General features: G+C 35.1%; 1 long non-coding RNA gene, 3 other non-coding genes and 1 pseudogene across 5 annotated transcripts; all 5 read left to right on the forward strand.

Annotated features, from left to right (window-relative positions):
- Positions 1 to 5,107: 5,107 nt before the first annotated feature.
- On the forward strand, positions 5,108 to 15,946 carry LOC104612711 (uncharacterized; annotated as a pseudogene). The gene is made up of 4 exons (XR_016077056.1): positions 5,108 to 5,317; positions 9,498 to 10,210; positions 10,305 to 10,494; positions 13,983 to 15,946. The product of XR_016077056.1 is annotated as an uncharacterized LOC104612711 (transcript).
- A 2,094-nt stretch (positions 15,947 to 18,040) lies between these two features.
- Positions 18,041 to 19,804, forward strand: LOC148790670 (uncharacterized). Its single transcript, XR_016077262.1, has 2 exons — positions 18,041 to 18,235; positions 19,775 to 19,804. It is a non-coding gene; the product is annotated as an uncharacterized LOC148790670 (long non-coding RNA).
- LOC148790671 (small nucleolar RNA snoR74) lies at positions 18,666 to 18,795 on the forward strand. Its single transcript, XR_016078165.1, has one exon. It is a non-coding gene; the product is annotated as a small nucleolar RNA snoR74 (small nucleolar RNA).
- LOC148790672 (small nucleolar RNA snoR74) lies at positions 18,948 to 19,078 on the forward strand. The gene has a single exon (XR_016078215.1). It is a non-coding gene; the product is annotated as a small nucleolar RNA snoR74 (small nucleolar RNA).
- Positions 19,197 to 19,328, forward strand: LOC148790673 (small nucleolar RNA snoR74). The gene has a single exon (XR_016078204.1). It is a non-coding gene; the product is annotated as a small nucleolar RNA snoR74 (small nucleolar RNA).
- Positions 19,805 to 21,657: the final 1,853 nt, after the last annotated feature.

Below are 21,657 nucleotides of genomic sequence, written 5' to 3' on the forward strand. Positions count from 1 at the left end.
CCCATAAATTTAATTGCCTAATCTCCTCTTATTATGTATCCTGATTTAAAACAGGGGCCATTTTTTTGTATGATGATAAAATTTTAGATTTACAAGTGTGAGAAGCTGGTTCGAATCTCAAAGTGACCACTGTGTGCCAAATAAATTAAAAAAAAAAAGCCAATGGTAGGTCTATATCGAATCCACCCGTCCCATGGCACTATATATTTAGGGTTCCATTGTTCTTATATAGCCGAGACCAATATTGAGGTGGCCTTTGATATATATATATATATATATATATATATTAAAACTAGTCCTGCCATGTCAGCATATTTCTCCTTTAAGAGAAGATATTTATCTATTTTCTCTTTTTTTTTGAATTTTTTATTTTTTTCATATCATTTTTATGCACTTTACCAATAACCTAAATAATCTATTCTCCTAAAATTACTCCTAAACTACCTCTTCCACTTTTTCTAAAATTATCTCCAATTCCTATTTATCTTCTAAATTATCTCTAATTCCTATTTATCTACAAAATTATCTCTAAATTAGTAGAGAGTTTCTCTCCTAAATTATCTCTAATTCCTATTTATCCCCTCCCATACTTTTTATCTATATCTATCAAAAGAAAGTTTGGATAAAAAAAATTAAGAATTATTTAAATATTCTAACAAAATTATAAAATAACTTTAAAATATTTATTAAAAACACAAAAAATAATTTTATATTTTTACAAAATATATCACAAAATTATGTACTAACAATTTAAATTATGTTTTTCTGGATTATCAATTTAATTTTTTTAAATATTTAATAATATGTAATATCTTTAAATAAATAAAATTCAAATAACAAAATTTTAAATAATTTATAGATTATTTAAATATTTAAATAACTAAATATTTATCATAACTAGATTTTAAATAGTTAAAATAACAAAATTATGTAATAAATTAAAAAAAAAATCTTCAAAGGAAAAATAATTATAACATAATACTTAAATTAATAATAATTTAATATATTACAAATTTAATAATGAAATTATGTAATCATAGTATAAATTATGATTTTATGGAAAATTAAATTCAATAAATAATTAATACTTTAAAATTTAAACATTTTACATATTATTTAAGTATTTAAATAGCTAAATATTTTAAATAACAAAATATTTAACATAACTAGATTTTAAATAGTTAAAAAAATATAATAAATTTAAAAATATATATATAAAGTAGAAAAATAATTATAACATAATATTGAAATCAATAATAATTTAATATTTTTACATAATATTGTAAATAACTAATTTCACTTATATCAAGTAGTAATTCGAGAAAATAACTTTAAAAATTTAATATTTATTAATAATAATTTAAAATCTTAATCTATATTTGTTATATAATTATATATACTAAAATTAATATTTATTGTCTTTTGTGATAAATGTATTTTAAATAAGTATGTATAAATTTATTTTGTTAATTTATTTAATAGAAAACTTTCAATAATTATTGGAGATTAAATTACTATTATTGAAAATTTTAAATTTAATTTATTGTACTATTGTATTTATTGTGTTTTTGTTATAAGTTATTGATTAATATTTAGTAGATATTAAACTATTATTTGAGATTATACTATTTATTAACTAAGTTAATATATTTTTAGTACTTATTGTATTTTTGTAATTATTGTTGTTTTCATTATCAATATATTTTCAAAATTTGTGTATTTTTGCTATAAATTTTCAATAATTATGGGAGATTAAACTGTTGTTATTTATTAGAGATAAGACTATTAATTTAGCTAAAATTATGAGTGTTCATGAGTTGGTTCGATGCAGTTATAGGTTATTTGGCCAACTAAATTGACCTAGGTTAGGGAGTTGGTTAGCTGAAACTGACTAACCTTTTGTGAAAACCGACCCACTCAAGTTGTATTGGTTTGGGTCAATTTTTTGGTTTGGTCAATCTGTTCAAAAGATTTAAACTTAAAAATTTAATTTAATTTTAAAAATTATAGTGCAAATATTAAATAATAAATTTAAAAAATAGATTTATGATATAAAACATTTTAGACTATGAAATATGGGAAATTTTCCATTTTTTCATATTAAAAATTATATTTAAAATATAAAATATTAATATATATCCATGGTTAGGTCATTTGATTTTGGTCGATTTACAAATGGCCAAAGTGGAATTGATCCAACTTGGTTGAATTGGGAAATTTTTTAACCAAAGCTAACCTAAAATACTATAAAACTGACAAACTTGGGTCAAGTTAATTGAGTTGGTTGGTTTCATCAGTTTGATAAATAAACCTAACTGAAATTAATTATTGTTATTTTTGTATTATAGAAATTTTATTAAAAGTAGTATATAAAATATGAATAATTACTAATTATTTACAAAGTTAAAAATATAAAACAATTTTATACTCTTATGCCTTTCTATTAGGGTCGTTTATTAGAACACACTTTTAGGGATGACAATTTTCCCCATCCCCGACGAGGACCTGACTTCCCCGACCCAATGGGGCTAGGGATGGGGATTGTTTTGGCGGGGAAGGGGCGGGGACGAGGATTAATAGGAATCCCTAACCGAGGTCGGGGTCGGGGATGGGGATTGAGGTCCCCACCCCACCCCGATATATATATTTATATATATGTGTGTGTGTGTGTGTGTGTGTGTTAAATGTTATTTATATTAAATATACTATTATATTTTTATATTATATATATATAAACCTATTTAAAACATTATTTATAATCTAAAATTTTTATTTATTTTAAAAAATATTATTATCTAAAAACATTTTGGGGATTCGGGTCCCCACAAGGAACCCATCCCCGTCAAGGATTGTGGATGGGGGTTAATTTCAGAATCAAGGTCGGGGCCTTAGGTCCACGATTTCATTAAGGATTGTTTGCTTTGCCCTTAGGCCCATGATATTTTATTCCATAAATACCCCTAACACATTTTTTGTATAAAAAACAAAATTGAACAAATGTAGCCAATAGAGTGGTTGCCCATGTCTTATTAAGGGCAAAAATCGTATTTTTATTTTTTATTAAATTTATTTAAATGAACATTAGGGTCAACACTATCATTTTCCATTGTCATCTAATGGAAGATTGATTAAATCCATTGCAAATTATAAGTGGTGTTTTAGTAAAATGCTAACTATAAGGTAGATTTTAGTAAATCCGTGAAACTATAAGGGGTATTTTAGTGTATGACCTTTTTTATTATTTAGCTTTCTCTTAATAAATCCCGTGCATCGCACAGGTCCCCACTAGTGACATCTTAAATCTGAAAAATTAAAAAGATAATAAGTGTTTGAAATTTGAAAAGAGACATAGTTGCTTTTCGACTTTTTAAGGCTCTGAATAAAGAAGGTTGTTTGTGTTGGATCAAACCTTTAGCATCTGAAATTCATTGATTTTATTATTTTACCCCTAAAATAGGCTATTTGGTAATTTTGAGTTCAATTTGCATTATTTCATAAAAAATAATTTCTTAAATTTAAAATAATATTGAAAAATATGAGTAAATTATAAAAGTAAAAATAATTTATTAAAATAATAATAAATTTGAAAAATGCATATCAATCTATAAATTAAAAATAAATTATTAATAGTTAAAATATTAATGAAAATAGTAATGAAGACCATGAAGCAATAAACATTTAATAATTGTCAAATTAATATCTTAAAACTTATTAAAATATTTAATAATTAATACAAATGTAATTTATAAAAAATAAAAATAATTTATTAAAATAAGAATAAAATTGGAAAGAATTGTTGCCGCTATTGAGAGTTGTAGCGGCAATGGATGGAAGACAGGGGAGAGAGAGTGACATCAAAGAACCGCTACTACTGAGAGTTTCAACAGTGGTGGCGGGAAGACAATGGAGAGAGAGATCAAAGAATCGTCACAGTTGAGAGTTATAGCGGCGGTGGCGAGAAGACAAAAGAGAGAGAGAAGAAGAAGAAGAATAGAGTAGAACTTCCCAGCGACAAATCTCCTTTCTCAAACCAGGGGAGGAGTCGAATGACCTAAATTTTTGGCTTATATGAGGGCATTACGAGTCATTTCAAATTTATACGGGGGCTCTTTTGTCTTTTGCCCACGGCTGAAATGCCTCTTAACGCCTAGGGATGCTCTTTTCTATTTAGATCTGAAATTGGGTTTCAGATTTGAAAATCAGACCCAACCCAAACGTAAGTGGCATCTGAAAAGCACCATTTTCAAACTTTAGGGGTCTGAAAAGTGCCATCAAACTTCACCTGAGTAATGGTCTTTTTGGTGCAATATGATTGATAGAATCCCTTTTAAGTTGTTATCACATGCATCATTTCTATACCAAAATAGTAATATGACTCCATGTGCACTTCGCTATTGAATTAACGACTCTACTTGGACTTGAGGTTGAAATTTGGTATGATAGCAAACGCCAAACTCTTTTATTGCTATAAAAACTTTAAGAGTGGGGAGGAGTGGGTGTCATAGGAGGGTTGTCAATTGGAGCAACGAGTGCAAGTCGAGCGGGTTGGGTTGGTTTATGTTCATGCTCGGTCCTAATATTTGGGTTTAATGCCTGACCTCAGACTGAGCACGAGGTCAAGCCTGATTTTTCTAATCTGGGTTAGTTCACATTGAAATACCATCCATTCAGTTAGGCTTGGGCCGGTCAATGAGACCACTCTAAAATTTGATATACACATATGCTTGTATGCATGTGTTTATGCAAATATGTATATATATATGTAAATATATAGTTACATATGCAATTATGCATTTATGAATGTGTACAATTAGGCTAGGCTCAAGTTGGGATTAGGTTGGATCAGGCTTGGTTTGGGTTTAGACTACCTAAAGGCTAGGACTAAGCCCAAGTGGAAAAAAAAAAAGTCTGAAGTCTTGGGCCTAGGCCTAGCCCAAGGACCAAATTTTTGAGCCCAGTCTGTCCAAAACTGTAGCCTGAGATGAATGGGCTTGGATTGAGCTGCCCAAGTTGCACCCCTAAATTGGGGGGAATTCAAATACAAACTTTATCTCATCGATTTAATTAAAATTTGAGTCCAATTATATAATATAACTAGTGGGAACCATGCGATGCACGGGATTTGTTAAGTGATGAAAGGAGAAGTAAAGAAGTACGTTCTCTTTTTCTCTATTCAATCTTCCCTTAATTTCATCGTTCCGCGCACAATCAGCTGCCATTGCTCATGCATTTTGCAGATCCTATTGATCTAGGGTTTTAAATCTCTACTTCTCGACGCCCAAATTCCTTACGATTAGGGTTTAAATGTATATTTCAGGTCCATTTCTTTCCTTTTTTTTAAACCCTGTATTTCTTAACCTTGACGCTATTTGTTTGTTAGATTTATGCTTGTTCCGTGATTGGTTTGTTTGTTTGTTTGATTCCTGCAAAGTAAACCATAAATAGCAGTTCTCTTCACTGCACTCATTCTTCATAAATAGCAGCTTTCTCTCATTCTTCATGCGTAACAGCTGTTTCTCATTCTTCATACATAAACAATTTTCTTTGCAGAAAGCCAGTTATGGTTATAAAATTTGGCTAATACATTCCTGGGACCATACTATGTAAGAAACTCAGATGAAACTATGCTAGCCTGTGAGTAGAGTATATGGCCCAATGGGTGTTGAATGTATTCATTTGTACTGACTCCTGAAGAAGGTTGGCACGGCTTTATGTCAAAGCACTGACGCCTAGCTTAGAAGTATTGATACTAGGCTCCCTAGTTGTCTCTATACATGGCTCCTTAATGGAGAAGTATGACAACATTGATTACAGTGTTAGATTTTATTTTCTTTTAATTAAGGTCAATGTCCATCCATATCTCTGTTACCAAAATTACAAGTTTAGTTATAGGCCTTCCAATCCGACTTTCTTTCTCTAAAGGAATGTGAAAGAATGGATTGCTAAAAGGATTCAAGAAATTGATATAGACGAAGCAGAGAGAAGATTGAGAGTAGAAAATGTGAACATGGAACAAGAATTAGAGGAAATCATTAGAAAAGAGGAGATAAGTTGGAGGCAAAAGTCTAGATGCAAATGGCTCAAGGAGGGAGATGGAAATACTAGGTTTTTTCATTCCTTGGCAAATGGTAGGAGGAGGAAGAACACTGTGGAGAGGTTAGAATGGAATGGAGAAGTGCTTACAAGGGAGGAAGAGATAGCAAGAGCGTTTGTGGACCACTTTAAAACCATTTATGACAGTCCTAGCAGAATGAGAGAGGACATTTCTGATTTTTAGTGGCAAACAGGGAGTAGATAACTAATGGAGGAATTGGAAAGAAATTTTGAGACCCAAGAAGTTAAAGATGTTTTCTCAGTGGAAAGATCTAAAGCCTCAGGTCTAGATGGTTTCACGATGGCCTTTTACCAAGATTGCTGGGAAATCACAGGTGGGGATTTAATGGAGGTGTTTCTAGAATTCTTTGAGAGAGGTAGGATTAACTCGGGTGCCAATGCTACTTTTATAGCTTTGGTTCCCAAAAAGATGGATGCAAGACACCCAAAGGATTTTAGACCCATTAGTTTGATTGGCAACATGCATAAGATCATCTCTAAGGTGTTAGCCTCAAGAATTAAAAAGATACTTCCTTATATGATCTCTCCAAACTAGGGAGCCTTTGTGTCTGGGAGACAAATCACGGACCGAATCCTTATTGCCAATGAGTGTGTTGACTATGGAAAGAGAAAAAGAGAGAAGGGGCTGATTTGCAAACTTGATTTAGAAAAGGCTTATGACTTGGTAGATTGGGATTTTTTATTGGAAGTTTTAAGAAACAAAGGTTTTGGAGAAATGTGGTGTAGATGGGTAAAAGGTTGTGTGGCTTCGTGCCACTACTCTATTTTGGTGAATGGGGTAGCTAGGGATTTTTTTTTTTCCTGCAAAGAGAGGTCTAAGACAAGGGGGCCCTCTCTCTCTCTCTCTCCCTTCCTTTTTACTTTAATTGTGGATGTTTTGAGTATTATGATCTCCAGAGCTGATTCTAGAAATCTTTTTAATGGGTGGAGAGTAGGGAAGTAAGAAGTAGTGGTTACTCATTTACAATTTTCAGATTATATAATTCTCTTTTGTAAGGGAGAGCTTGAGGAGATGGTCAATCTGAAATTGTTGGTAGAAGGTTTTGAAAAGGTCTAATTTGAGAGTGAATTGGAATAAAAGTTGTGTGGCTGGGATTAATAGATCAGATGAGGAGGTGTCTTCCTTGGTTAGGTTGTTAGGTTGTGAGTGGATTGATTGGCCTGTAAAGTACTTGGGTTTACCTCTAGGAGGAAACCCAAAGTCAGAAAGTTTTTGATACCCAATCTTGGAAAGATTCACAAAGAGACTAGCAAGGTGGAAGAGGAATTACATCTCTTTAGGAGGTAGAATCACTTTAATTAAGTCAACACTAGCAAATTTGCTAGTGTACTTCTTGTCTACCGTCAAAGTGCCTGCCAAAGTTGCAAATCAGTTGGAAAAAGTAATGAGAGATTTCCTTTGGGAACCTGGGGAGTCAAAAAAGGATCACCTAGTGAAGTAGGAAGTGGTTTCTAGGACAAAAGAAAAAGGGGGTTTAGGGACTAGAAATATCTGTTTAAGAAACACGACACTCTTAGGTAAGTGGTTGTGGAGGTTTCCCAAGGAGCAAGAAAGTTTGTGGCATAGAGTGATAGAAAGCATACATGGATTGGCAGCAAATGGATGGAATGCTGGTCTCAACCTATGGGCTTCTCGTTCCTCTCCGTGGAAAGACATTGTTGGTACCTTGCCTGCCTTTTCTCCTTTCATTAGGTATGATGCTTGTTCGGGTAATAAGGCCCTTTTTTGGGAGGACGTTTGGGTTGGGGATCAGCTGGTTGGTGAAGTGTAAACTATTCTGGGTCCGCAGTTTTGTTTTGCAGTCATCACTCCAGTGACAGGGAAATAGAAGTTCCAACAAAAAGACACTTGCTTATATTTTCTAGATAGGATTGCAAATAGGATTTCTCATACAGATAGATTGGAGCTAGAACTTTGCAGCAGTTCTAGTCTTAAGGAGAAACAAAATGAGACATAGGCATAAGATCATACCAATTGGCTGCATTAATCATCCTGTGAACAGCAAATATGAACCAAGAGTACTAAATGGTGAAAGGGTTTAATGATATGCAGAAAATGGATGTGCACTGATTGGTTACAAGATCTTAGGGGTTTCCAAGTTTGTATTACACTAACCGTTCATATCAACTTAATAGGATGCTGTGTTCCTCATGTAGGTTGTTAGGCAGAAAACTTTCCTTTGTATTTTTCCACTAAACTACTTGTTTATTTAACTCCTATCAGATTTTGGTGACTTTCTATTTGCTCTATTGATCATTCATTTTTGAAACATTATGGGAAGTTGCCAAATGCCAATTGATAGTGACAAAGTTGCACTTACATGATGTAAACTTAATAGAATTACTAATGCAGATTTTGGTGACTTTCTATCCTAGACCAGATTCTTTTCCATTAGTTTTTAGAGGTGGGCCAAATGAGTTTTAAATGATGAAGAAGCCATACCAGAGATGTCCATAACAGTCTCCACATTGTGATTAATGCACTGAACAGAGGACATATCTACAAGTCCTTCAAGTTCTTGCCACATTATGGTTAATGAACTATAATTAGTTAGGCATCTACAGTTGTCTACAAAAAAAGTTGAGAAAATGCAATTGTCTATTCTCCTTCTAAGTCAGCTTAACTTTTTAAGCTGTGTCTGGATTCGGGTAGGAGGGGTGATAGGTAGGCTTCTCAAATAGGCTATACAAGTATACATTCCATTTTTTGCCATTTAGCTCCAAAAAGTGAGTCACGAAAAATTTGGAAGATGGCCAGTTTGTTATGCCTGTGTTAGTCTTTCTGCTAACTTTTATGGACAATTGTTAGGTAGCATCGTTGTTTAAAACCCAACTTGTTTAGGTTTCTTCCTCATGGACTTGATATAATGCATCAATTTTGTGGTATTAAAAAAACCCATAAATAAAATTAAAGCAGAAAGTTTCTGTATAATTCATCTTTCATAAAGTTTGAGATAAATTTTATAACGACTTTAGAATCTGTGTGTGTGTGTGTGGTGAAGATTTGAAGGTCCTTTAAGTTAGGCTAATGCGATTTTTTTTTTTGGTAGTAAATAAACAAGATTTTTTTTAGGCTAAGGAGAAATACGAAAAGAAGAGATCCACTAATGGAGCAAATGTTTGCTTATTCTGTAACATTTCATGTGAGACTGGAGAATTTGAAACAAAGAAGATGTTCTTTTAGCTTATTAACTTAGTTTTTTTTTTTTCACCTTGATATCTGAATACCCTGAAAAGCATATGGAAGGACTATTTGAATGGATTATGTAGTATTGAAATTCTGTGTAATACTAGTAGCACAGCATGTTTGATTTTGTAACCCTGGAAGACAAAGTATTTCTTTACTGTTTGAGCACACTGATATTTCTGTTTCCTCCTTACAGATATCTCCTCCACAGTGTTATAACAAATAATGGAAATGGAAATTGACCATTATGAAGTTCTAGGGTTACCATCAGGTGAGGAGGGTGCAAAGCTTACAGAAAAAGAAATATCAAAGGCTTATAAGATAAAAGCCCTTGAACTGCATCCAGACAAACATAGGAATGACCCTAGTGCTCATGTCAACTTCCAAAAACTCAAATCCTCCTATGAAATTCTCAAAGATGAAAAGGCTTGCAAGCTATTTGATGATCTTCTCCGTGTTAAGCGTGACCAAAACCTGCGTCAATCACAATTAAGTGCCAAACGCCGCAAGATGATGGCCGATCTTGAAGAAAGAGAGCGTGCTGCCTTTGCTCCAGATCCTGGTGCAAAAGCCCGAGAAGAAGAAGAGAGAATTGCTAAGCAACTTAAAGAAGAGATTGCCAGAATTCGTGCTATGCACTCTAAAAAGGAAAAAGGGGGAATGGAGGACCTGGATTCTGGGACAGTGCGGATGGGATCAGGGAGCATGGCTAATGTTGAAGGTTTAGATAAAGAGAGGGTTCTGAAGGTTTCCTGGGAGAGCTATGGTGAGGATTATAGTGCTGAAAGGTTGAGAGAGATATTTGGGAAATTTGGGAATGTCGAGGATGTTGTAATTCGATCAAAGGGATCAAAGGGATCAAAGAAGAAAACGTCTGCACTTGTTGTCATGGGATCTAAAGATGCTGTGGTAAGTTTCCATTGGTAGTCTCCAATGTATTCAGTGTTGAATTATGGTACTTGTAGTTTGATTTTGGTGCTAATTTTAGTTTTCTATTTATTAGGATGCTGCCACAAGAACTTTGTGTAGACCTTTCCAATCCATTACTTGTTCTTCCTCTTCATAAAGCTTCAGCTACTTTCAGTGCTTCTTCTGCGAAAATGTATGAAGAACCTGATGATGACAAGTTAAATAACACTGTTGGTGTTGGGCATCAGGCATTTGAAGATTCCATACTAGTGAAGCTCCGAAAGGTTTGGATTTTGGGACCAAGTCTAAACTATTTCTGGTTCTTTAGTTTCTTTATGATGTCTTCAGTTCAAGAAAGCACATCTAGTGTGTGGGTTTTTGTTACCATTGAAAGTTATTTACTTGTTTATTGAAGTAAATGCTAAATGGTTCTTAATATTACACTTCTTTGTGGTTGTCATTTTTTTTTGTTAATGGCTTCATTTTATTTTATTATTATAAGTACAAATTGCTGGTCTCAAGTTGGAAGCATCACTGTACTATTGTAGTACCATCTTAGTGGCTTGACAAGTTAACAATTAGTATAATTTTTGAGCAATGCTAGCATGCTGGGCCTTGTCCATGAAGCCCTTAAATTGTAGAGGGATAAGACTTAAAATGAATCTTTTTGTTGGCAAATACACAGGTAGGGGGATGTTACCTTTCATTCCTTTTTTTTTTTTTTTGGGAAATGCACGTCCATTAGTTTTGGAAATTTGGATTTCTGAGGGGTCTTAGACATTATGATATTGTGATTGCTACTTTTCTATTGACTTTTTTCAAAGATGCTTTACTCTAGGGTATGGGCTGGAGATACCTTTTTCTTTCTTGTTTATTTGTTTTAGAAACTCTTGGTTCCTCAGTTTACATGCCATAGCGACTTGGTCAGGCCCTATTCCACTAAATAAGAGCTGTTGTTGGGAAGTTGTGTAAATGACAATTTAAAAAGAAAAAAAAAAGAAAATTCTTCATATCAATTGTGCATGCTGAACACACAAGTTTATACATTCTCCTCCAAAAGCAAACCAAAGGAGAATTGGATCTGCTAAGTTATCCTGCTTTGAATCTAGTTCAAGATGAATCTTGTGCATGAACTTCATTGTTTTTTTATTTTTTATTTTTTTTGGTTTTTATAGTTGCATATATCTCCTTTTTCTTTTTTATCCTTCTTGATAATTTTGTTGTAGTTTATGTTGCACATTACATTATGAAATGAAATAGTTTCAACCTCATGTCAGTTAATACATCCACCCTCAGAGAGATATCTTGCTTCACCCTCCTTACCTTTTCTTTCTAAGGGAAAACCGGAGGCTCCTAGTTTCTTGTGGTTCCTTGATGAATAAGGAAAAATATGATAAAACCTAAGGTTATCTACATAGGACCTAATCCTAGAGCTAAATGCAACTTCAATAATAGCAATTCAAACAAATTGAATGAACAATCTATTTTAAATGGTATGAACAGTCTAAATAGGAAATTAGCATTTGAATATTAACAGATGGATCCAGTTAAGGACAATTCTTGGATGGCATAGGACATAATATATTCTCAGAAATATCAAACTTTCTCAGGAAGGAGAAAGAAAGGAACTTAAATAACTTGAACGGGGCTGCATTGAGATTAGAGAGGTCTAAATCCTCCATTGTTCCACTGCAGAGCTTTGCCACTTCCATGAATGTCTTCTGAGACTACACATGAAAGGGGATTCCTAGCACTTTCACCCGGGGGATTTTGGTTAGTTCCATGCTGTTTGCACTTGGATTCCACTCACTGACTGTCACTATGCCTTCAGACATTTGGATTGGCAGAGCATGTATCTCTTCTTTGATATTTCCAACTTCTAACAGGGCTTTACCTTCCTGAAAAGGGTGTAAGCTGAAATTTCATTCAGGATTCAATCTTGCTTTGATTTCCTCAGCTATAGGGCTCCAGCTGTTCACCTTCCTATTAACATAGACAATCAGCTTCTTTTGCCACTCCATAAAACTCTATTTAAGGTTACAATCAAGTTCCTAATGTGTTTCCCTGCTCATTTGGATGCTGTTTGTCTGTGGATTTTGGTTTTCCTTGGAAGGGCCCTCACCTCCACAGATGAACTCCTGCAACACTTCCACTAGCCTGATCCATTCTTTCCTTTTTTTTCCACAGGAGACACAAATCATCCATTTTCTTCCCTCCCCAAACCACTCCATTACTGTGATGAACCAGCCCTTTGTAGTATCTCAACTCAGCAATGCACAACTTCCCATCCTTCTTAAAAGTATTCTTCCAGTTTTGCTCTTTCCTCGATACCAATGCTACATCAAAGAACCCTTTTAGCCATGCTACCGACCCTTTTTGAAGTTTATATAGTAGCTCTCTTTCCTTCTCTCTCTTCTCTGATCTTTAGATTTACTGTATTCCTTGTCATCTCCATGAGTTTGAAGTTTTTTGCTTTGACACCTCCTCCCTCCATCTTCCTACTGGTCCGGGCTTGGTCTCTGTTGTCTCCATCTTTGTCCTCTGTATAATGAGCACATTACGAGTTTTGATCTTACCGGGACATTGATGAGTATTACTTTCCAATATGAATTGTTTCATGGGCTACATTTTGAGTTATTGTAGTATTTGCTTACAATAGAAGTCTGTTGAAAGTGTCAGAAAAGATGTCTGCTATAGTTGCCTAGTGGGCACCATGATAGTTATCAATTCAACAAAACATCTTTAGCAAATAGCTTGGAAACTTCATTGAAGTCCAAAGGTCAGTGAATTCAAATACCATCTACAGAACCAGTGAGAAGAAGTGATTTGTTACATGTTGAAGGGACTACCAGAGCTAGGGGCAGACAAAAAGAGCATGGTTTGAAATAGTGATTTAACATTGGTTATGACACTGAACAGAATAAATGGCAAAACAGGATTAATGTAGCCTGCCCCATATAGTAGGGACAAGGTTTAGATGACAATGATGATAGGCGGGGTGGGGGGGGGAGTCAATAGACAGGATTAATGTCAGTGATTTAAGCATACCAGTTAGTGGGTTGAAACCTTTGGAAGGGTTGCATGTAAGTTGGGGGAGAATGGCATGAGAGCCTTGCTCACCATATGAGAAGGTTTTGATATACTCTCAGACATATTTCTGTATCTTTACCCTTTCTTGACATTTCTAATAAATTTGTTTATCAGTTATATTCTAAAATAAATGTTCATTGGCATCCACGAGTAGCCCTGATATGATAAAATGAAGGAAAGTAGAGTAACATGGTAAGATCCTGTGAATTGAAGATCATCTCTGACCCCTGTAAGAAAAAATAATTACCTATTGCAATTTGCAAGTTGAAGGATCTAAAAGAGCTAAGGGATGCGAGTGACCATCTCAGCTACTGGGTCATCGGCTAACTGGGAGTGGGAGTAATCCACCATATTCTTCCTTGTGAGAAGTCTTATAGCTACCAAGTCAATCTCAACATTTGGTTTGTAGGCAAATCCTTAATTGAGCACAACAACAATGCATTGACACAGTAGACAGCTCTTTTTCAAATAAGCGCTTTGTACAAATGGGAATCCAATGCAGTTTGCTTTCAACAAGATATGAAAGTTTGAAACCTTTATTACCTGCACAATTTATTCCACTATATTTAAGCGTTGATTTTCAATGTTGTATTTTCAAAGAATGTTCATGTGAATCCGTTATTGGAATCTCTGCAATTTCTTTCTAATTTTTCTGATGGCTTGAAATCTTGTTGATTAACAGGCTGCAGAAAAGCAGAAAGCAACATGACAGATCATCAATGAGAAGGGCTTTTGAATGCTGTGCATGGTTCTTGGGTTCTTCATATTTAGGTGCTGAGGTTGGTCCTAATATATTGGTAATTCCCCATCATTTCATTTTCATCTTCGTGGATATTTTAGATGGATTTGTTTAGTCTGCTTATCATGGTTTGCAGGCCCCTATTATGATAAAAATATGAGATGCAGAGCTGTTTGTACTCTTGAAGAATTTTATTTTAATAGACATGATTTTCTAAAGGCCATCTGGTTGAACTGGTGTCTCCACTTGCTGTGGTAATCGCTAGCAAAAATGGTGGTTGGAATGCTGGAGGGGTAAGACTTAATCGTAAGTTTGTAAGTAATTGGCAATTAGGGCTTATATTAAATGCGGATGTAGCTCATTAATCAGTATAGGAATAAATGATGGAATGGCTTTTTTTTTTTTTGTATTACATAGTAGTATAATACACGTTATTGGGGACAGAGGGTGCAGCACATGAGTTTCACTGACCTTGCCATGGAGAGCCTGTTGGGATGAACTCGCATCCTGTGGACCTCTCGGTCCATGATATGTGTGTATCCTCCAATCAATAGCAACCAGTCTTCAATTAAGTTTGAATCTGAAACTAACAGGAACTTGCCTCTAACAGAGGTTCATTTAGTTGGACCGGCACTAAAACACAAAAACCATTCTCCTGTCTCCTCTCTCGTTTGAACTTCTTCTCCTCTGTCTCTCTCAACCAAACCTTGACCCCTCAACCGGCCAGTGACTAGACCACTGGCGACCGGCCAGTGAACTTCTTCTTCTTCTTCTTCTTTCATTACATTTTAATAGATTTCCTTTTTGTTTTTTTCCTATTTTTGTATAGTCCCCCAACCGGCAGTGGGCGACCCATACTTAGTTTTAACCTTTCTTTTTACATTACTTTTTTTGTTCTTATTTATCTATGGTCAATAGCTGTATTGGAAGAACTTTGAGAAGTTTGGTTAAAGATCTTTTAGGCTCCGCAAGGAAAGTAGGAATAATGAGCGAAGCATGAACGAATAAATGTTCGCTACAACTTTCCATTGAATTTGAAGTAAAATATTGAAGTAAGCCCAATTATTAAATGTACAGTATGCCTTGGTGGGGAAGTTTTTGTTTACTGATACCAATCACATGGTGGTTGACAAAACCTACCATAAGTCTGTTTTATATGCAACAGAGTGGATTCTTGAAGCAGTTCAATGTTCTTGTTAATTTGATAAATTTTAGGAGTTGCTTATAAGATTTTTGACATAGTAATGCATTTTATTTGTCTGGTTCTTGATTATGGAAATTCTAATTTTTCCTAATGTTTTGTAGAATTTTGGGTTTCTCTTTTCTTAATTGGTTTTTTTTGTTAACAGCACTTTGTCATGATGGCTGGGCAATCAGCCCCAGTAAAGGAAGTGTTTTCAACTAATAGCAAGCTCCCTTTCTTCGGATGAGTCAGAATCCCAATGTAAGGACTATAATGGGCACTTGACAGCACTAACATCAGCTCAGGAGCTAAGCTTTGCTGGAAATGCTGCAGCAATACAGGGAAGTGATCTGATAATACAACTCGTAGAAATGAGTCGATCTTCCCCTGGGCACCTTTTTGCTCCAATTGTGCCAGGGCATTAATATACATGCACCTTAGGTTGTGTTTTGTTGCAATGCAAATAATGCAAATAAATTTGCACTCTAAGCTTTGCTGGAAATGCTGCAGCAATACAGGGAAGTGATCTGATAATACAACTCGTAGAAATGAGTCGATCTTCCCCTGGGCACCTTTTTGCTCCAATTGTGCCAGGGCATTAATATACATGTACCTTAGGTTGTGTTTTGTTGCAATGCAAATAATGCAAATAAATTTGCACTGATGTAAAACTATGGCAATGCAAATGATTTGAGTGTAAATTCTGACCTATTTTTGTTTCAAATTTTAGCTTATCTTGTTTGACTTTAGTATAAATGAAGTAAATTAAAATTAAATGAGAATTTACATTTTTTTGGGAAAATTCCCAATTAGTATCCTGTATTCTGGGCCTAATGCCAATTTGGTCCCTAAACTTTAAAATGCGACAATTCAGTACTTAAACTTTCAAAATGAGCCAATCTAGTACCTGTTGCTAAACAGTATGTTAACCAACAGTTAAGTGGCATTTTAAAAGACACAAATGCCTTTCGAGTGTCATCTAATTCTCTTTAGCAACCATCCAATCATTGACAAAAAAAAAATGAACAGTCTCAAATCCTTGCCTCTTCTATTTGAGAAAGTTGGGGTTACGTCTCAACGGTCATTTTTGTGACTCCAAACTTTATTGAATCAAAGAGGCAAAGATTTGAGATTGTTCATTTTTATCAACGTTTGGATGGTTGATAGAGAATTAGATGACACTCGAAGGGCATTTGTATCTTTTTAAATGCCACTTAATAGCTACTGGTTAGCAATAGGTATTGGACTGGCACGTTTTAAAAATTTGGGTATTGAATTGTTGCATTGAGAAAATCTATGATGCGAAAAATATATGATATGGAAAAAGTTTTAACCAATCAAAACACACCCGTGAATTTTGATAAATAACACTTTGTTCGCTACCACATTTATGATTCCAATTTATTGGTCAGTTGTTTTCTCATATCATATATTTTTCTATATCATAGTCGAACCTTTCATTTGCACTCCCAAACATTTGTACTAGTGCAAAAAAATTGCACTGCAACCAAACACAGCCTTAGTGACTATTGGTCAGACAGCCCCTGTAGGCAAGAAATGTAATAGCTCTCATGGATTCGCGTGCATGCTCGATATAGATATTCGCTCTGTGCTTAATTTCTTCATTAGTCTTTTTCCTCTTCATGTATATGATTTTGACTTGTATGTATCAATTCTGTTTATCTCGCTTTTTCATGTCTGATAATTAGTTCGTGAAAACAAAATTCTCATCCTTATTGTTTAGCTTTCCATCTATGACCAGAGAACAAATGCTATCACCGCAAGGAATATCTTTTCATCCTTGTTAGTTGCAGTGTTTTCGAATTGTGTTAACCTGAACAATCGAACTGTTTTGGTTCAGAAACTGTCGTTGGCCTGTTTTTTGCCAAAAACTGTCGACTTGATCAGCGACCTGCTGACCCGAATGGTTAAACCATTGATTTATTTGACCCGGACAAGAGTCTTTGACCATTTTTTTTTTTTAATTTTTAATTTGGAACGGACCATATATTCGAGCTAGACGGTTGAACTGATGACCCGGAACTAGTGGCCAGGGCGGTTCCGGTTTAGGATCGATTTAGTTGATAAGTAAAATGTTTCCATTTCAAGTGGAGATCAACCATGTATATGCAAGAGGCAAGCTTACACCTATTCACTTTTTTTAATGTATAAGCTTCGATCCAAAACATTGCTAATACATACTACCTAGTAGGAATTTGTGTAATATTAAGTAGTTAAAATATTTTTATTTTCTTTGTTTTTTCATGGGTTAGGATTGTAATGGATATTAAGGAGCGTCTTAAAGGGGAAAGATGAGATCCTCTGCCTTTGTAAAATGACCCGTGCTGCAATTTTCAGATTTTCTGATTGAGATCTTCCATGTTATCTGTAGGTGAATGCATTGTAATTTCTAAGAAAGCCCCACCATGCCCTGTTAATAGGTTTAAGCGGAAGCAATTGCAAGCTTGTTGAATGCTTTGATTGTCTCAGAATTCACATTTCAGTAAAAAATTCACGTTTCAATGCTCATTATCAAAGCCAAAAATTCACATTTGAATAATCTTTTATTAATATTAGGGTTTGAAGTTTTTTATTAGGAGTGTTTTACTTTTTAAGAAACTCTGGAATAGGACTCCCATTCTGCCTAAATCGGAATCTGAATTCCTTTCCGCCCAAACAAACGGCTATGATTGAAATGGGACTTTCTGATTCCGATTCTAAGGAACCAAACGGACTACGAGATAAATTTAGGGTTTTACAAGCTTGGTGTAGTTGGGCTAAACCTGGCCAGGCCGGCCCAATATATATAGTTAAAAACCCTAAAATTAGGGTTTTGCAAGCTTTAAATGTGTGGCTATCCTGGGTTATAATTCTTGAATGGCATCGATAATGTTCTCCTCTCCTTTACGCTTCATTGCTTGTTAGTCTCTTGTTCTCTTTTAATTCAAGTTTTCAATTTCTTCACCATCTTCTCCATCGTATTTGAGTGAGCCGGGCAACACAACCCATTCTGGTAGGGTGTGATTCAAGATCAGTCTCTTGTGTAGCTTGACCAGACCTCTTGTTTTACAAAGTTTTCATGTTCAACCAGTTAAATTTTCTGTTGGTAGAGCTTAAAAGTAAGACTGATATGATTATTTCCTTTTGATCAACAACGAACATTTTGATGTGTGAACAAATGTTACTGTGGAGTAATGACTCCCTTTGAAAGCTGTAAGATCTGATTGGGTCTTTTTCTTGTTTGCCCCAACCAGAATGCTTGGGTGGGGTAGATGGATGACTTCCTCTGATAACTGAGTTGGAGGGTAGCTCTATTTTTATCAATATTATTGGTGTTTGCCTCCTTTTTTTTTGAATTTATTTGGTTAGTATTCTCTCTGTAGGAGTTGCCATTAAATTTATTTTGTGTTTTATAAATGTTAAATTTGGTTATGATCCTGATGAAAAAAGCAGGGGCCGTTGCCCATGTGAACAGGCCTCTCGTAAACTTCAGGGAAATCATTTACATTGTTATTGGGTGAACCTGTGTATATACTTCTGGTGACAAAAGGTTCAGTAAATGATGTTACATTGTAAGCGCATTTTGATTACTTTGTTGGTTTTCCTTCTCTAGGTGTTAGGTGCAGAACTAATGCTTTGATGCCTGCAATGGTGTTATGTGCTACTTATGTATCTTATTTATCCTACAAGAACGATTTATTTTGTTTTTATCTCTGAATCTGATGAAAAGGGAAGGTCCCCTGTTGCCTATGCAAATTGGTGCCTCATAGACTTAAGGAAAATCATTTCCATTGTTATGGGGTGAACGTCTGTGATATTGTTGGTTTCAGAAGGTTCAGTAAATGGTATTACACCATGAAGGCATTCTTTCTTTGGTTCTGCCTTCTCTATTATACTGTCGTAGAGGGAGTATTTCTTTTTGGATTGTTGCTACTGCTCTGTTTCATCCTTTCTATGCATTTGAGCCCTGAGGCACAAAGGTCGGAACTTGTTTGTTAATGAGCAAGTCCCTCGTAAGCCTTGGGGATATTATCATAACATCATTATTGGGTGAACCTTTGTAGGCTTGACCTTGGACAATTGGTTCAATCAATGATGTTACATTTCAAAGAATTATTGGTTATCTATGATAACATTTTGTAAAAAAATGTCATTTTGCAATGCTTCTTGCTGTATGGGTGGAATTGATATAGACATAACCTTGATGCTTTTTCAGCATCAGGTGGTGACTCTCATATTCAAACCTGCATTCAGATGCTCATGACATCACTTGGTTAATAAAACATAATCCAATCACTATTACATTATTTTCTTTCCCAATCTCTATCTATCTACTTTAGTTTTTGTTGTCTCAAATCGTTTCTGGAACAAACTAAAAATTTCCACATTTCTCAACCTATATCTACTGGAGCCTTGATGGTTGCCTATGGAGTTCTAGGGTATTCAATGCTTTTATTTCCTTGTTTGCTTCATATATTATTTCCTTGTTTTGATTCCAGTGCTTTAAGATGCTCATATAGTCTATTTTCTTTTGGTGTTTCTGTTCTTTCAGAGCACTACAAACCGCAAGTAATCCATCTTCTTTGGCCAAGTTTATAGGTATTTTGAAGATGTTTTGTTTCCCCAAGCAAGCCAGTGAGCTCTCTGTTTTGACGTTCTTGGAAAAAAAGTAAGAATAACCATTCAAATGCATAGGGAGAAATGGATGTTAAAACTTACTAAGTTGGCTAAATTCATTCTATATTTGCTCAAGGATGTAGTGAGTAATGCTAATTGAACCACTAGCCAAAGTAATTCTTCCCTCCATTGAACAAGGATCAAAGAATGGGAAACATAAAGGGTAATGGAAATACAACAAGACAGACATATCATGATTTCTATTCTACACATGGGCCATCATCATCATCTATCTCATATGAGGTTGGCTATATGAATTCCATCCCATCGTTTGTTTAATGCCATGGAATAATTAAGATACACATGAATATGCAAGGAAAGGTTAAATAAATTCTAAAAATAATAAAAAAGAATAAAAATAAATAAATTTAAGTTTATTTTGATATTAAATGGTATAGATGATTGCAAATAATTTATACGCATAATGGTTTATATGAAATCTTCACAAAAAAACTAATGGTTTATGTGAAATGTGAACCATTAGGACAAAGGTGTTAAATGATGGAAGAATTAAAATATGCATATAAGTGTATCTTAATTTTTAGAAATTTAATATAGTTTGTATTAATCTATATTTATATTTATATTACTATTAAAATTATGTAAGAGGGTGTGGAACATTTTTCTTAAACTAAAATACTTTTTTTTTTCTTTTATTTTTTTGCCAATTGAGTGGTGGCTTAGTTTGTACGTTAGGTAGGTTGTCCTAGCGTAGATGTGGTGTGCTATGCGCAAAAAAGAATAAAAATTACAACCCCTCTGACGGTATTCAGGCGTAAGATCAAGGGTTTCTTCCAGATATGGCAGCTTTTTGCTTTGAATATCAATAAAAGATAATGTTTTTATCAAATGATCAAAATAAGGTAATTTTTTTTTTTGAAAAATATCAACGAAGGGCGATGACACTGTTCATCGTCTTCTTTTGCCCTTCCTCTGGTGATGGAGGTCGGAATTCCCTCTGCAGCTCTGGTGATTCATCTTCAGCTTTCAGTGACTGCAATAGCGATCGATTAGGTGAATTCCCGACCACCTCCGCGCATAGCCGTCGCCTCCTGGTGGTTTGCGCTTCTGAGAATTTCGATGATCAGATTCGTCAGCTTGTCTCCGATCTTGAATCGGGCTCACTAGACCTGCAGAGGCAGGCGGCCATGGTTTCTGTACCGGTGAAGGAAAACCGAAACACGAACACAGTTGTCTCCACTGTGCCACGAACACGAACACGAAAACCGAAAGTTAGAGGCGGAGACAACAGATAAGCGAAGTCAAAACCTTGCTAGACCTGTCTGCCTCTGATTGTAATTTGCTGTGTTCGACCATGGTATTCCTTCACCGAACACGAACACGAACACGAACACGTTTTGCCTTGTCAAGCGGGATGAAGTCCTTGCCGCTGCTCTAGTTCCCGACAGTTCCGTAAGTGGTGCAGTTGTAGTAATCCGTCTTGTTCACTTCGAACACATTGTGCTGATTCTTCTGGTACCTAAAAGCTGTTGTGATATAAAAGAAGAGAACCAGAATGTGAGATCTGAAGGTGGGGTTTTATCAGGATTGCGAGGGGGGGGGGGCACTTACAGATGAGGTCGCTGACGTAAGGTGTGGTTGTTGGCCCAGAGTGTATGGTTGATTCTAGGGTTCCAGTCGTGGTTGGCTCCGACGATGTGGTCGGTTCCGCTGACGAGGGTGGTGATGGTAGCGGCGACGCATACGAGTAAGAGGAAGCGGGGGAAAGGGAGACGGAGAGCTGAAATCGGCATAGTC

The sequence above is a fragment of the Nelumbo nucifera genome, chromosome 6 (genome assembly GCF_055504915.1).
Source record: "Nelumbo nucifera cultivar China Antique chromosome 6, China Antique-T2T, whole genome shotgun sequence".
Taxonomy (NCBI): domain Eukaryota; kingdom Viridiplantae; phylum Streptophyta; class Magnoliopsida; order Proteales; family Nelumbonaceae; genus Nelumbo; species Nelumbo nucifera.